General features: G+C 42.4%; 1 protein-coding gene across 11 annotated transcripts in view; it reads left to right on the top strand.

Annotated features, from left to right (window-relative positions):
- Positions 1-1,958: 1,958 nt before the first annotated feature.
- ANKRD12 (ankyrin repeat domain 12) overlaps positions 1,959-12,543 on the top strand; it is a 138,445-nt gene continuing 127,860 nt past the window's right edge. For 4 of the 11 annotated variants that reach the window (XM_010373419.2, XM_010373417.2, XM_030926016.1 and 1 more), the window contains exon 1: positions 2,534-2,829. The gene's annotated coding sequence lies outside the window, so the exon portion shown is untranslated. Of the gene's footprint in view, positions 2,083-2,492; positions 2,830-3,307; positions 3,608-12,543 lie in introns of those variants that run through there. The other 7 variants (XM_010373420.2, XM_010373416.2, XM_030926015.1 and 4 more) reach the window with 6 other exon arrangements.

Here is a 12,543-nt window from a genome sequence, read left to right as displayed (position 1 = left end):
CTTTTTATATTATTTGTTTATTCTGCTCTGTGTATAGCCTCGTGGTAACCGTAGCAACTTGCAGCTCTAAGTATTATGTCATAATGACAGAGGACCATTTTAAAGTCTTCTATTCTATCTATGACTGTGAGACCTCAAGTGCACTGTAGGTTTAAGGAGGATATGGTAATTGTCTCTAGTCTCTAGAAGCATTACCTTTTTTTTTTTTTTTTTTTGAGACGGAGTCTCGCTGTGTCTCCCAGGCTGGAGTGCAGTGGCGCGACTCGGCTCACTGCAAGGATGACAGGCATGAGCCACCGTGCCCGACCGAAGCATTACCATTTTAAAAAAGAAAGGTCCAAAACACTTTTGACGTTATCCTTAGCTGTTCTGACACTGCAAGTACACAAAAAAATAATTGGGTGAAGGTATTGGAAGTATGATTATGTACACTCTGCAGTGGTTATGGATATTACAACTTAGAAAAAAGGATAAAACCATTTGTGTATTAAGAAACTAGCTGTAGTACATTAGTTTTGCAAATAGGAGTAGCCAGCTTGAATGCATGAATAAATTTATATTTTTTAGATTTATCTAATCCTTGATTTCTCAAAGTCACTTGTACTTGAAACAGACCATTCAATTTTTTTTTTTTTTTTTTTGAGACGGAGTCTTGCTCTGTCACCCAGGCTGGAGTGCAGTGGCCGGATCTCAGCTCACTGCAAGCTCCGCCTCCCGGGTTTACGCCAGTCTTCTGCCTCAGCCTCCCGAGTAGCTGGGACTACAGGCGCCCGTCACCTCACCTGGCTAGTTTTTTGTATTTTTTAGTAGAGACGGGGTTTCACGGTATTAGCCAGGATGGTCTCAATCTCCTGACCTCGTGATCCGCCTGTCTCGGCCTCCCAAAGTGCTGGGATTACAGGCTTGAGCCACCGCGCCCGGCCCCTATTTTTTTTTTTTTTTTTTTTTTTTTTTTTGAGACAGGCTGTGTCCCCAGGCAGGAGTACAGTGTGTGTGATCATGGCTCACTGCAATACTTTGGTCTCAGAGAGGTGCCACCAGCCTGGTTAATTTTCATATATTTTTTAGAGACAGAGTCTTACTGTGTTGCTCTGGCTGGTCTCAAACTCCCAGGCTCAAGCCATCTGCCTGCCTCAGCCTCCCAAATTGCTGGGATTACAGGCGTGAGCCACCGCGTTCGGCTATAACGATTATTTTTAAGTATGTCTTTAAGAATTTTTTTTTAAATTGAGAGAAGGTAAACAGTTAATTTTCCAAGTGGCACAAAACAATGAAAATGTCCTACCCTGGAGCTCTCTTGACTTTCTCATAGGCGACTTTTTCTTTGTATTTCACATCATAAATAACCAAATTAAATGTAACACTATTCCACCTCTAGCCATAAGGTGCTCTCTTTCTAGTCTTGTTGACCCTAATGATTTGTAGGTGGGAAAAATCAGAAACCTAGGAAAGGGAAAACTCCTGATCTTTAATGCAGGTTTATGCTTTATATAGTAATTTGATGGGACCTCGCCGTCCCTGTCAGGTCTGAATGTCATTTCACATCTGAACCCTCAGTTCATCAAGACTAAAGGACAGTTTAACATAAACTTATAACTGCATGCAGTAAGTCATAAACGGACGCTGTTGTTGCAGATTAACCTGCGTAAATAATACGCGCCCAGAAGGAAGTGAGTACCCGGGGTTGCCACGCCGGGTCTGACGGTACAGTTTTCCTCAGGCACCCTTCCCAGTACCTGAGCAGCTCCCTCTCGAATCCCCAACACTACGTGTGGGAACGTGCACTGAATTCCTCTTTAAAGAGGCCACTGGAAGGCGTGGCTGGAAGGGGACGCGCTCTAGATCCCCTGGTCCCAGGGCGGGTGGACTCTACCGCGCTTTCGGGGCGGGGCCCAGGGCTCCACCTGGGGCGGGAGGCAGAGGGCTCTGGGCGCAGGTGCAGCTTCTCCCGCCTGGTGCGGGGCCAGGCGGCCGCCGCCGGCTTAGCGGGGGAACTTCGCCTAGTCCTCGGAGCTGCGGTCACAGCGTCATTTTGCCTGAGTTGGATCATGCTCGTCCACCCGTCCCGTGTAAAAATAACAGGTGAATACCCTATGTGGGGGGTTCTTCATCGCCGCCGCCTTTTCCAGAAGCTTCCAGTCACAGCCACTGCCACGGTCGCCACAAATACTACTGCAGAGCCCGCTTGCCCAGCAGCGTCACCGGCGCCTGCCCTGCCTCTTCACCCAGCCTTTGATTCCCCCTCCTTTGTCGGATGGTGTCTGCGGCGGGGAGGCGGTGACACTAGCCGAGTGGGGCGTGGAGACCGACCAACACAAAGGGCGGAGTTCCGGACCGCACCCCTCCGCCGCCTGCCGCTTGGTACGTCCCGCTTCCCCGCCCTGCAGCTCGCGGAGCCTGGCTGAGCAGCAGGAGGGGCGGGCGCTGGGGGGGCGGGGCGGTCACGCCGCCCGTCCCGTGCCCGCGGGAGTCACGTGTCCGCGGGTAGTCACGTGCTCGCGTCGCAACCAATCGCGGGGCGGCCCTGTCCTGGGAGCGAGGAGGCTGTGGTGAGAGACGGACCGAGACCGGAGATGTTTTCAAGCCCGGCCCTGGCGGTATTACAGGCGGTTGCAGCGGCGACGAAGACAACGACAGCGACGGCCACGCCGAGGCACTCGTTCCGGGGGTGAAGCCTCCTGCGCTGGCTTTGCCTCGGGTCCGTGCGGGTGAGGGGGGCGTGGCGACAGGAAAGGAGGAAGGAGGGGCGCGGTTTCGAGCTTGTCCCCGGCGCCTGAGAGGAGACCCCCTCAGTTCTGCGCTGCTCCCGTTCCCCCGCCCCAGAGCAAGGTAGGGGACGCGCCCTGCCCGCCCCACCCGGCCCCGACGCGTCGCCCGCCCAGCCTGGCCCGGGCCGCAGCCCGCCTGACAGTGACAGGCCGTTAGTGCCCCCCGGCGCGGGTCTGCCGGGGCCCCGCCTGCTGCCTCTGCCGCCGCCCCTCCCCGCGTCTTGAGCCGCGGCGCAGGTGGGAGCCGCCAACTGGGCGGGGGCGCCGCGCGGGGCGGGGCGGGGGCCGGGTGGAGGACCGCGGGCTGGCCTCGGGGCGGGCGCCCCTCACCGCGGCTGTCGGGGCTGGGCTGCCGCCGCCTCCCGGAACATGGCGGGGCCGGAGGAGCGTGTGCGTGCGAGTGTGAGTGTGCGCGGCCGAGAGGGCGCCGCTGGCGTGCGGCGTTCGGACCCGCGGGGGCGGGGGCGCGCCCGGCCCGCCGCGCGTTCCCGTCGCCAGCCGCCGGGCGTGCGCCGACGCCGGGGATTCTGCTGGGGCCGCTCGGGCCGGGAGCGTTGGAGGTACTTGGGTCCTGGGAGACGTGGATGAAAGCGAGAAGGGGAAATTGCTGCTTTAGTCGTGTCCGGGGAAAGAGCTGCCACTCTACAGTTCTGTCTTAAATGTCGGCGTAATCTAACCTTGCCGCATTGGGCAGGCAGTTCATCGTTTTTCAAGTGCCCGCTTGAGATGCTTCAAGACCCCTGGAGCACGTCAGGTGCTTAGATCTCGTTTTGAGGAGTGATGTGGAATGACGCATCCTTCCAGATCCCAAAGCGTTGAATCAACGGCTGTACAAAGAGGTATCCGAAGCTTAGCTGACAGCTGTTTTAGTAATAACAGTAAGACGCTGTCTGGGATAGGAAGTTACTGTTGCACTCGTTGAAACCTTAGGAAACATTTAAAGCAGTGTTGTCACAGGGATTGTAATTTCCACTGGACACCCGTGGTTAAACTGCGAACTAAGGTGAAGTGTGTTGCAGATCCAGTGCTGTGTATGTAATGATTCGGAATTATCTCTAATCCTAAAGTTGAAATGAGCCTGCATCTTCCGTCATGTATTTCGTTTTCATTTTAGAATGGTTTGTGTAAATTATAAAGAAAGGCTAGTGAAATAGATATTTTAACATAAATTAACTGTATTAAAAACATATGCACGGCCGGGCGCGGTGGCTCATGCCTATAATCCCAGCACTTTGGGAGGCCGAGGTGGGTAGATCACCTGAGGTCAGGAGTTCGAGACCAGCCTGACCAATATAGTGAAACCCCATCTCTACTAAAAATACAAAATTAGCCAGGCGTGGTGGCGCATGTCTGTAATCCCAGCTACTTGGGAAGCTGAGGCAGGAGAATCGCTTGAACCCGGGCGGCAGAGTTTGCAGTGAGCCGAGATCGTGCCACTGCACTCCAGCCTGGGCAACAAGAGCGAAACTCCTTTTCAAAAACAAACAGAAAAACAAACAAAAAAACCAAAAACATATGCTGAAGTAGGACGTTAGAAATCTTGGGCACAGATCTGAGTTTCTTCAATTGTTATACAAAGCCTTTCCTGGAGATTAGCTCAGAACTGGCCGAACATATGCTCTATTGGTGCCAAGTGGCTTAAAAGCAAAATGAAATAGTGTCCACTGTGTAAGATGAATTCGTTATATTAACTAATCTTGTTGAGAAAAATCTTTAATTTGTATTAAAGGCGAAACCTTTAAAGATTTGAAATATTTTCCCCTGGAGATTATAGACAAGGGGAGATAGGTTTTACTGCTTAAGGATCTTTTATATTTGATACAGGCACTGAATACATTTCTGAAGCTCTACAGGCATCTTGGCTAAGGTCAAGTTTAACTCGTTATGTGTTTTATGTTAGAGATAGACGAGGTGTTAAAATGGAAGGAAAATGAGTGTTAAGTGTACTTATGTAAGATACTTTTGATGTTCTTAATCTCATAGTTCTCATAGTAGTTGTTAAGAATTAGTTATTGGAATAATTTCATGAACTACGCAGAACTGGGAAAGTGGAAATCTCTGGGTGTGTATTCCATGAAGAATATTTGAGGAGGAGTAAAGAGAACAAAAATATTCAGACGAGGAAAGAATTTAGCTGAAAATACATTGTGCAGACTTACACTGGTTAATACCAAAGGGGGAAAAAGAGCCTGAATTTTATTTGCAGACTAGTGTCCAGCTGGTAGAATGAGTTTAAAAGGAAGATGTTTTTATCAAGCTGTCGATATTACTTTTTTCCCTATAGAAGTTGGAAAACATGACTGATACTCTTTTGAAGTAGATTGGAGAAATGGTAGGATATTTGGAAAACACTTCGTTGGAGAAGAGATTTTTATTCTTAAAAAAATACTGAGTGGTTGTAAAAGTATCATTTTGATTTCTTGCTATTAGCTGAAATCGTAAACTTAGCTGAGACGTAAACTTTTCTTTAAACCAGTTCTTACGTTTTAATAGCATTATTTCAGTCCAAAAAGAGGATGGTTAATGGAGTCATTTCCATCATAGTTCATAAGAGGTTTTTCCTACTACTTTCTGTATATAGACTTAGTCATATTAAAGTAACATGTATCAGGTGGTCATGAAGAATTTGTCTAATAATTGCTGTAGATTGCTTAAGAGCTCTTGACACTGCTTTCTAACTTGGAATTTGTTGCTTACAACATGTATTTGTAAAATGTGTATGCCTTGTAAAGGGTACGGTGTTGAGATTTATCCTTGGGACTGGAAGGGACCTCTGATTTTCTTACTTATTTCCTTTATTTTTACACATGAGAAAATAAAGGTGAAAAGACTTAAAGCTAGTCGGCAGCTAGTTAAAAACAACCTGTGGTTTGACCGAGAGGTTTCTTTCTGTGAAGATGCTAATTTGCCTCTTTAGAAGTTTTATGGAGTTGTGGAAAGGACGTTGAAATGTAAGTGAGAAGGCCTGGGTTTAAATTCTTGATTTATCACTTCCTGACTTCCTAACAATGGTTTTTGACATATCGCATTCACTTTCAGAACCTTGCCTTCTATCAGCTGCAACTTTAAAAATACAATAATAATAATAACCTTGCCTTCTTAACCTGCAAAAGTAATTTTCCTGCATAATTTAATGTTCTGTGGAACAAATGAGAATACTTTAGGAAGCACATTGTATGCTGTAAACTTCTGTGCAACGTGGTGATGTTATTTTTAAAGAAAATAAAATTCTTAAAGCGTAACAAGGTGTTTAGATCCCTGGATTTTTGCATAGCCCTAGCTTTGTTTTCATCTTCTGCTGTTTTACAGATTATAATTCCTGTAGATACATTTTCTGATTCCCACTTAGTTCTAACCTTAGTTAGTTAGAACTAAGCTGCTTATGAACATTTTAAATATTGCAATTATTAGTCTGACTTTCCCTGAAGAATGTGAAGTTTCTTTAGCATTTGAAAATATTCTCATATATATTCATGCATTCATAATCTGTTTCTGTAACAGACAATGGCTTTTTAAAAGTAATAGTGAAAGTAATCTTAGTAGCAATGTTAATTTATTTGACTCTTGCTAGTTTTCAGATACGGAAAAGCAGGAGATGATTTCCTTTAAAAACTCGTCTTTGAATAGTTCATGTTAAGGTTATCTGGTATATCTAAAATATGAGTGTTGAAAACAGTTTTTGTTTGCCTTTGCTGTTAAGTTTGAAACCTCTTAGTGCTTTAAATTGATCATCCTGGAAACCAACATCAGTATTGTAGTATTACATAGATTATCGGAGTTTTTATAGTCTTGAAAATAAAGCTGCTAATAATCATAGATAATATTTGCTGAACACTTAGAATATGCAAATCTCCGTTTTAAGTGAAACATTTTAGGTAATTTTCATAATAACCTTGTAAAATGGAGAGGAAACTGAGGCTGTGAACAGTTACGTGATGTGTAGATTTTACACACTAAATAATAGATTTCATTGTCCTGCTTTATTAACCATTTATCTGCTGTGCCTCTAATTAAGTTGGTTTTCTAAGAGTTTTAAGGCAGGGATTCTTAAATTTCAGATTTCATGAAAAACGTTTGGGGGCCAGCTATTCTACCTTCTTGGTGGTCCGAAGGAAAAAAAAAAAAAAAGTAGTACCCTTATGGGAATCATAGAACATAGGCCAGCAATCCTTTTTATGAGATGGAGATATACTTGTTGCTGTGGTGGTGGTTTTTTATTAGTTGTCAGAGCACAGTATTCTTACCAGCTACGGAAAGGGCCATGGTTGTTCATATAATATGAGGCTATCCAAAAAAAAATTCCACCTTTCTCTTGATACCATTCTTCTAAAGAGACATTCTTTCGTCACAGTGACTGAAGAAAAAACTAACCATACTCATTTAGGACTTTCATAAGGGAACAGATCCAGCAATAGAAAATTTGCTGAGTTTGTCCAGCTTAGAAAACAGTATCCAAGATCAGGTTTTCTGATTAGTGCGATCCTCCAAAATTCTGAAACTTAAATTCAAACATAAGTCCTTAGAAAATTCAGTTGTAACATGGAGACATTTCCAACTTGAAGGAGGTAGATTATGAAGCTGCAAGTTAATAGGGTGGAAGTCATTTCTTTTTCTCTGACTTTAAAAAAATTCTAAAAATTAAAAAAATTGTGTCATCTTTGGCCAATTCCTTAACATCTGTTTATTGGGCTAAAATTATTTCAAAATATGTAATAGTTTACTTTTCTGGTTATCAGTGTGTATTTAGGCCATAACTGGGAAAAATAACACAAATGTTAGCGATAAGTACATTTTTAACTATCTTGTGTCTGTTATCTATATTATTTTGACAATATAAGATTAATAATCTTTAATAATATGCATAGGTTGGGGAATTGTTAACCTTTTAAAATAAATAGGGTTTTTTGTTTGTTTTTGTTTGTTTTAGAGCCAAGGTTTCACTATGTTGCTCAAACTGGTCTTGGTCTCGAACTCCTGACCTCAAGCAGTCCTCCTGCTTCACCCTCCCTAGTAGCTGAGATTACAGGTCTTAGCCACCTTACCTGGATATATAGTCTCTTATTGTAACAATAGCAAGGAGTTATAATAGACCTCTATAGCTTCTCAGATTTCAGATTGTTCCTCCTACATAGGAGTTTTGTTGGCATGCTGACTTCTAATAGAGAACAAAAACCATTTGTGGCTCTCTCTTCTGCCTAGAAATAGCTATATTGACTCTCAAGATAAAAGAAAAATAGTACCTTAAAAAATTATAGTGCTTTGTAGTTCACACAGTGTTTTTTACATCTGATTCTCTTTTGAACCTCACAGCTCAGTAAAGCAAAACGAGGATTGTCAGGTAATCTGATGATACTGAGCCATGGATTGAATCCAGGTTAAAATTATCTGGAGTAATGTTAGATTCCTTTGAAATTCACTCATGAAAGAGAAGCATTAGCAAACCTAAAGGAAGAGAAAGGAGAGACATGCACTTTTATTTTCTCCCACGAAATTCAAATTGTACACAACTTTCTATTCTGTTTACTCTTCTGATACAGAGTAGAGGTAAACATTAAAAACATTCCTTGTACAGCTTTAATAATCAGTGGTAATGGGCCAGGCGCCTAGTGGCTCACTCCTGTAATCCCAGCACTTTGGAAGGCTGAGGCTGGCAGATCACCTGAGGTCAGGAGTTTGAGACCAGTCTGACTAACATGGTGAAACCCTGTTTACTAAAAAATACAGAAAAATTAGCTGGGTGTGGTGACGCACCCTTGTAATCCCAGCTACTTGGGAGGCTGAGGCAGGAGAATTGGTTGAACCTGGGAGGGGGAGGTTGCAGTGAGCCAAGATTGAGCCACTGCACTCCAGCCTAGGAGACAGAGCGATGCTATCTCAAAAAAAAAAAAAAGTTTAGTTCTAATGGTTAATGATGATAAAGACGATTAGATAAGAAAATTAAAATTTCATAACACATTTCCTACCGTAATTTGCACAAGAATATTGTAATTAGGAATAAAGCCTTGACTTGCATTCCAGTGTTCCATGTTAGTCTTGGAACCACTGAGTTAAAATAAATCCTTTCTACCAGAGTTTAATTCTCACTACTTGGGAGTTACTTGGTAATCAAGGAAAAGAACTTCTTTTGAGCTTCTGTATGCTGCATACTATTAGATACCTTCATATATGTTACATGTAAGTGTAGATATCTTAAATATCTAGTTAAGAAAACACTTCAGAAAGTTGTTGCCAGAATATCTCTAACTGGATCTTTTTTACTCAAGGACTTAAGTTGAAATTTATAAATTATATAAATTTAAGTTTGTTACTTTGAGAAATTTTTTCTTAAGATCAGTCCAATTCACTAATATATTTATAGTTGACATGATCATCCAGTAGTGGTTATTCAGCCTTCAGAAATTATGCTTATCTTCCAGGATTTGTAAAAACATATCAGGAGTGAAGAACATTCTTTTTTTTTTTTTTTTTTTTGAGATGAAGTCTCACACTGTCGCCCAGGCTGGGGTGCAACTCGGCTCACTGCAACCTCCACCTCCCGGGTTCAAGCGATTCTCCTGCCCCATCCTCCCCAGTAGCTGGGATTACAGTCACCCGCTACCATGCCTGGCTAATTTTTTGTATTTTTAGTAGAGACAGGGTTTCACTATATTGACCAGACTGGTCTCAAACTCCTGACCTCATGATCCACCCACCTCAGCCTCCCAAAGTGCTGGGATTACAGGCGTGAACCATTGCTCCCTGCTGAGAATTCTCTTTAAGCTGCAGTTGAATATGACCAAACACCACCACCACCATCCCCCTCTTTACTGTGTTTCTATTTGTCCTCATGTTATTGAAAGTAAGCAAGAATGGTTTACAGCGAATTGGCTTACTCATTCTTTCCCTTGTACTTTTTCATCCTTTGAGGCTCCTCCTCTTCCTTCAGGCACTAGCGCTCGTTCTTGGAAGGGCTCATTCAAAATTAATCTATACTTACATACCTCTATTTGTGTTGTTAAACTTGAAAATTATATTACCACTTTCATTTTACATTAGCTAACACATGAGAAAATAATCACTTGCATTTTCTCTACTGTGACTTGACACATCATATCCTTTGGCCATTTTTCTCTTTTTTTCTTACTCAAAACTTCTAGGAGTAGCAATCAATAATTTAAATAATATTTTAACATTTTTATTAGGGTTTTACAGCATGAAATTGTATGCTATTGTTTAAAGACTATAATAAAAAGATTATTAATTCTCCAATCTCCTTTTGCATCATCTTTATATATTAGTGATTATTAATCTTCTATATGTTACAAATATTATTTTATAGCACCATTGCCACTTCAGAAACCCCAGAAGAAACAGGCTCTCTCCAGAGTACTACTGCCTTATTGGGGTGATTACTCTTCATGCTCTTTTATTATTCCATTCACACTCCTAGTCTAAGAATTTCCCCTCCCTATAGCTTTTGTATACTCAGACGTTAGGGTGGGAGTAGCAGAAAACAGAATCTTTTGAGCATAGGGGAAACATGTAGTCTCACACTTGAGTCATATTCATTAGGAAGTGCTAATAGACTGGCAGAGGTATAATTACAACTACTCCATAGTTGATCATAGGCAGCTGAGGTTCAAGTTAAATCATTTAAAGTTACACCTATCTAGTAAAAGTGATGGTGACTGTATTGCTTCTTTTGAGTACTGCACCTTCAAAGATGATGATATTAAAAGAAAAGATAAAATGATAAATTTAGACGCTTTAGGGGAAAAAGATGTAATTTAGTATTATGATTATGGATTTTTACAAGGAGTAAAAAGTGAAAAGTCATGAAGTATTCAGTCTGAAAATGTAATGGGTTCTTGAATTTGAAAGTCTTTGGAATTTTTATCTTCTCATTTCTGAATTTTCCAGTTTTACCACAATGAACAAGTACTGTAGATATAATGAAGTTTTTATTAGTTTTATTTTTAGATATGGGTTCTTGCTCTATTGCCCAGGCTGGAGTACAGTGGTGCCATCATAGCTCCCTGCAGCCTCAAACTCCTGGTCTCAAGGAATCCTCCTGTCCCAGCCTCTCTTGTAGCTAGGATTACAGGCGTATGCCACCATGCCAGACTCTGGATGTAGTGAAGTTTTAAACACATAATTAACAGTTTTTAAAGGAATGTCTCTAGGTACAGCACTACATTTAGCATTGTTGAGGCAGGGATTTGTGAAGCTACAAGTGAAGGCAGTATTATAGTATGTGTCTTTTTAAGAATTCATACTCAGGAAACAAAATACAGACATAATCACATAGGAGGATAGTATTATTCCTTAATCATCCAAATTGCTTTCTTTTTTTTTTTTTTTTTTTTTTTTTGAGAAGGAGTCTCGCTCTGTCACCCAGGCTGGAGTGCAGTGGCCAGATCTCAGCTCACTGCAAACTCCGCCTCCCGGGTTTTTACGCCATTCTCCTGCCTCAGCCTCCCGAGTAGCTGGGACTACAGGCGCCCGCCACCTCGCCCGGCTAGTTTTTTGTATTTTTTTAGTAGAGACGGGGTTTCACCGTGTTAGCCAGGATGGTCTCGATCTCCTGACCTCGTGATCCGCCCGCCTCGGCCTCCCAAAGTGCTGGGATTACAGGCTTGAGCCACCGTGCCGGGCCCCAAATTGCTTTCTAGTTGATGTGGAAAGGAACATGGTAAGCCGTGTAAAGAAACAAATCATTCTGTTTTGTTCTCTATTCCATCACGTTGTAAATGGTTAGCATATATTTATTGAATGAATGAGAAATCACCTCAGTGACAGTGGCAAGAGGATGGTCTGACTGGCATAAGAGGATGAACTGGGACTAAAAGTGGGTAGTAGTTAAGAACAGCCACAATTGCTAGGATGAGGGGCTTAATAAAAATTAATTTCCAAGGTGGGAAATGATATAATATGCATTTTCTTAGAAAGTAATTCTAGAAGTATAGAATTTAAATAGGAGGTAACTATTTAGAAAGGTTCTTAAGGTTTTAGGCCCCAGTTGTAAGCACATATCTGAAGAAGGCATTCTCTGTTTATGGGCAACTTAAAATCTAGCAAGAAGAGGTAATTACCTAAAATCAAGATGCATAATTAGGAAGAGGTTGTGTGTGTGTTTTGAAGTTGTAGATTTTTTGGTAAATGTGAGTTCGGGGGAAAGGACCTGTGTGTTTTAGGTACTGAAATAGGTCTCTTCAAAGAGGCCGAGAATCACTGACTTGGAAATGTAGGTTCAGTTTTTGCTGTAGAACTCTTAGATTCTTAGCGAGTCCTTAATTTCTTTTTTAGGCGTTACTTTTTATAATTCCTTTAGTAAACCTGCTTAACATTTGCACCATCAGTGACATTTGCCTTTTTCTCCCCCGATTCAAAAACATTTGTGTGGTTATATGTCAGAAAGTGTTCTTTTTTAAAAATAAAACCAAGCCTGGCACAGTGGCACATGCCTGTAATCCCAGCTACTCCAGAAGGTTGAGGTGGGAGGAGCATGAGTTTGAGCCCAGCCTGGGCCAAAATAGACTCCATCCACAAAAAGAGGAGTTTTGGCTGGACACAGTGGCACACACCTGTAATCCCATCACTGTGGGAGGCAGAGGTGAGAGGATTGCTCGAGGCCAGGATTTTGAAAGTAGCCGGGCCAACATAATGAGCTTCCATCTCCGTAAAACTAAAAAAAAAGTAAAAACCAACCAAATACACTCTTATTCTTTTGCATTGTTGTTGGAGTTTTCAGAGTATCAGCCTTTTCATACTACTTTCTTTCAGCTATTAGGATACA

This window comes from Rhinopithecus roxellana, chromosome 21 (assembly GCF_007565055.1).
Source record: "Rhinopithecus roxellana isolate Shanxi Qingling chromosome 21, ASM756505v1, whole genome shotgun sequence".
In the NCBI taxonomy this organism is placed as follows: Eukaryota; Metazoa; Chordata; class Mammalia; order Primates; family Cercopithecidae; genus Rhinopithecus; species Rhinopithecus roxellana.
This window is presented reverse-complemented; position numbering and strand designations above follow the sequence as displayed.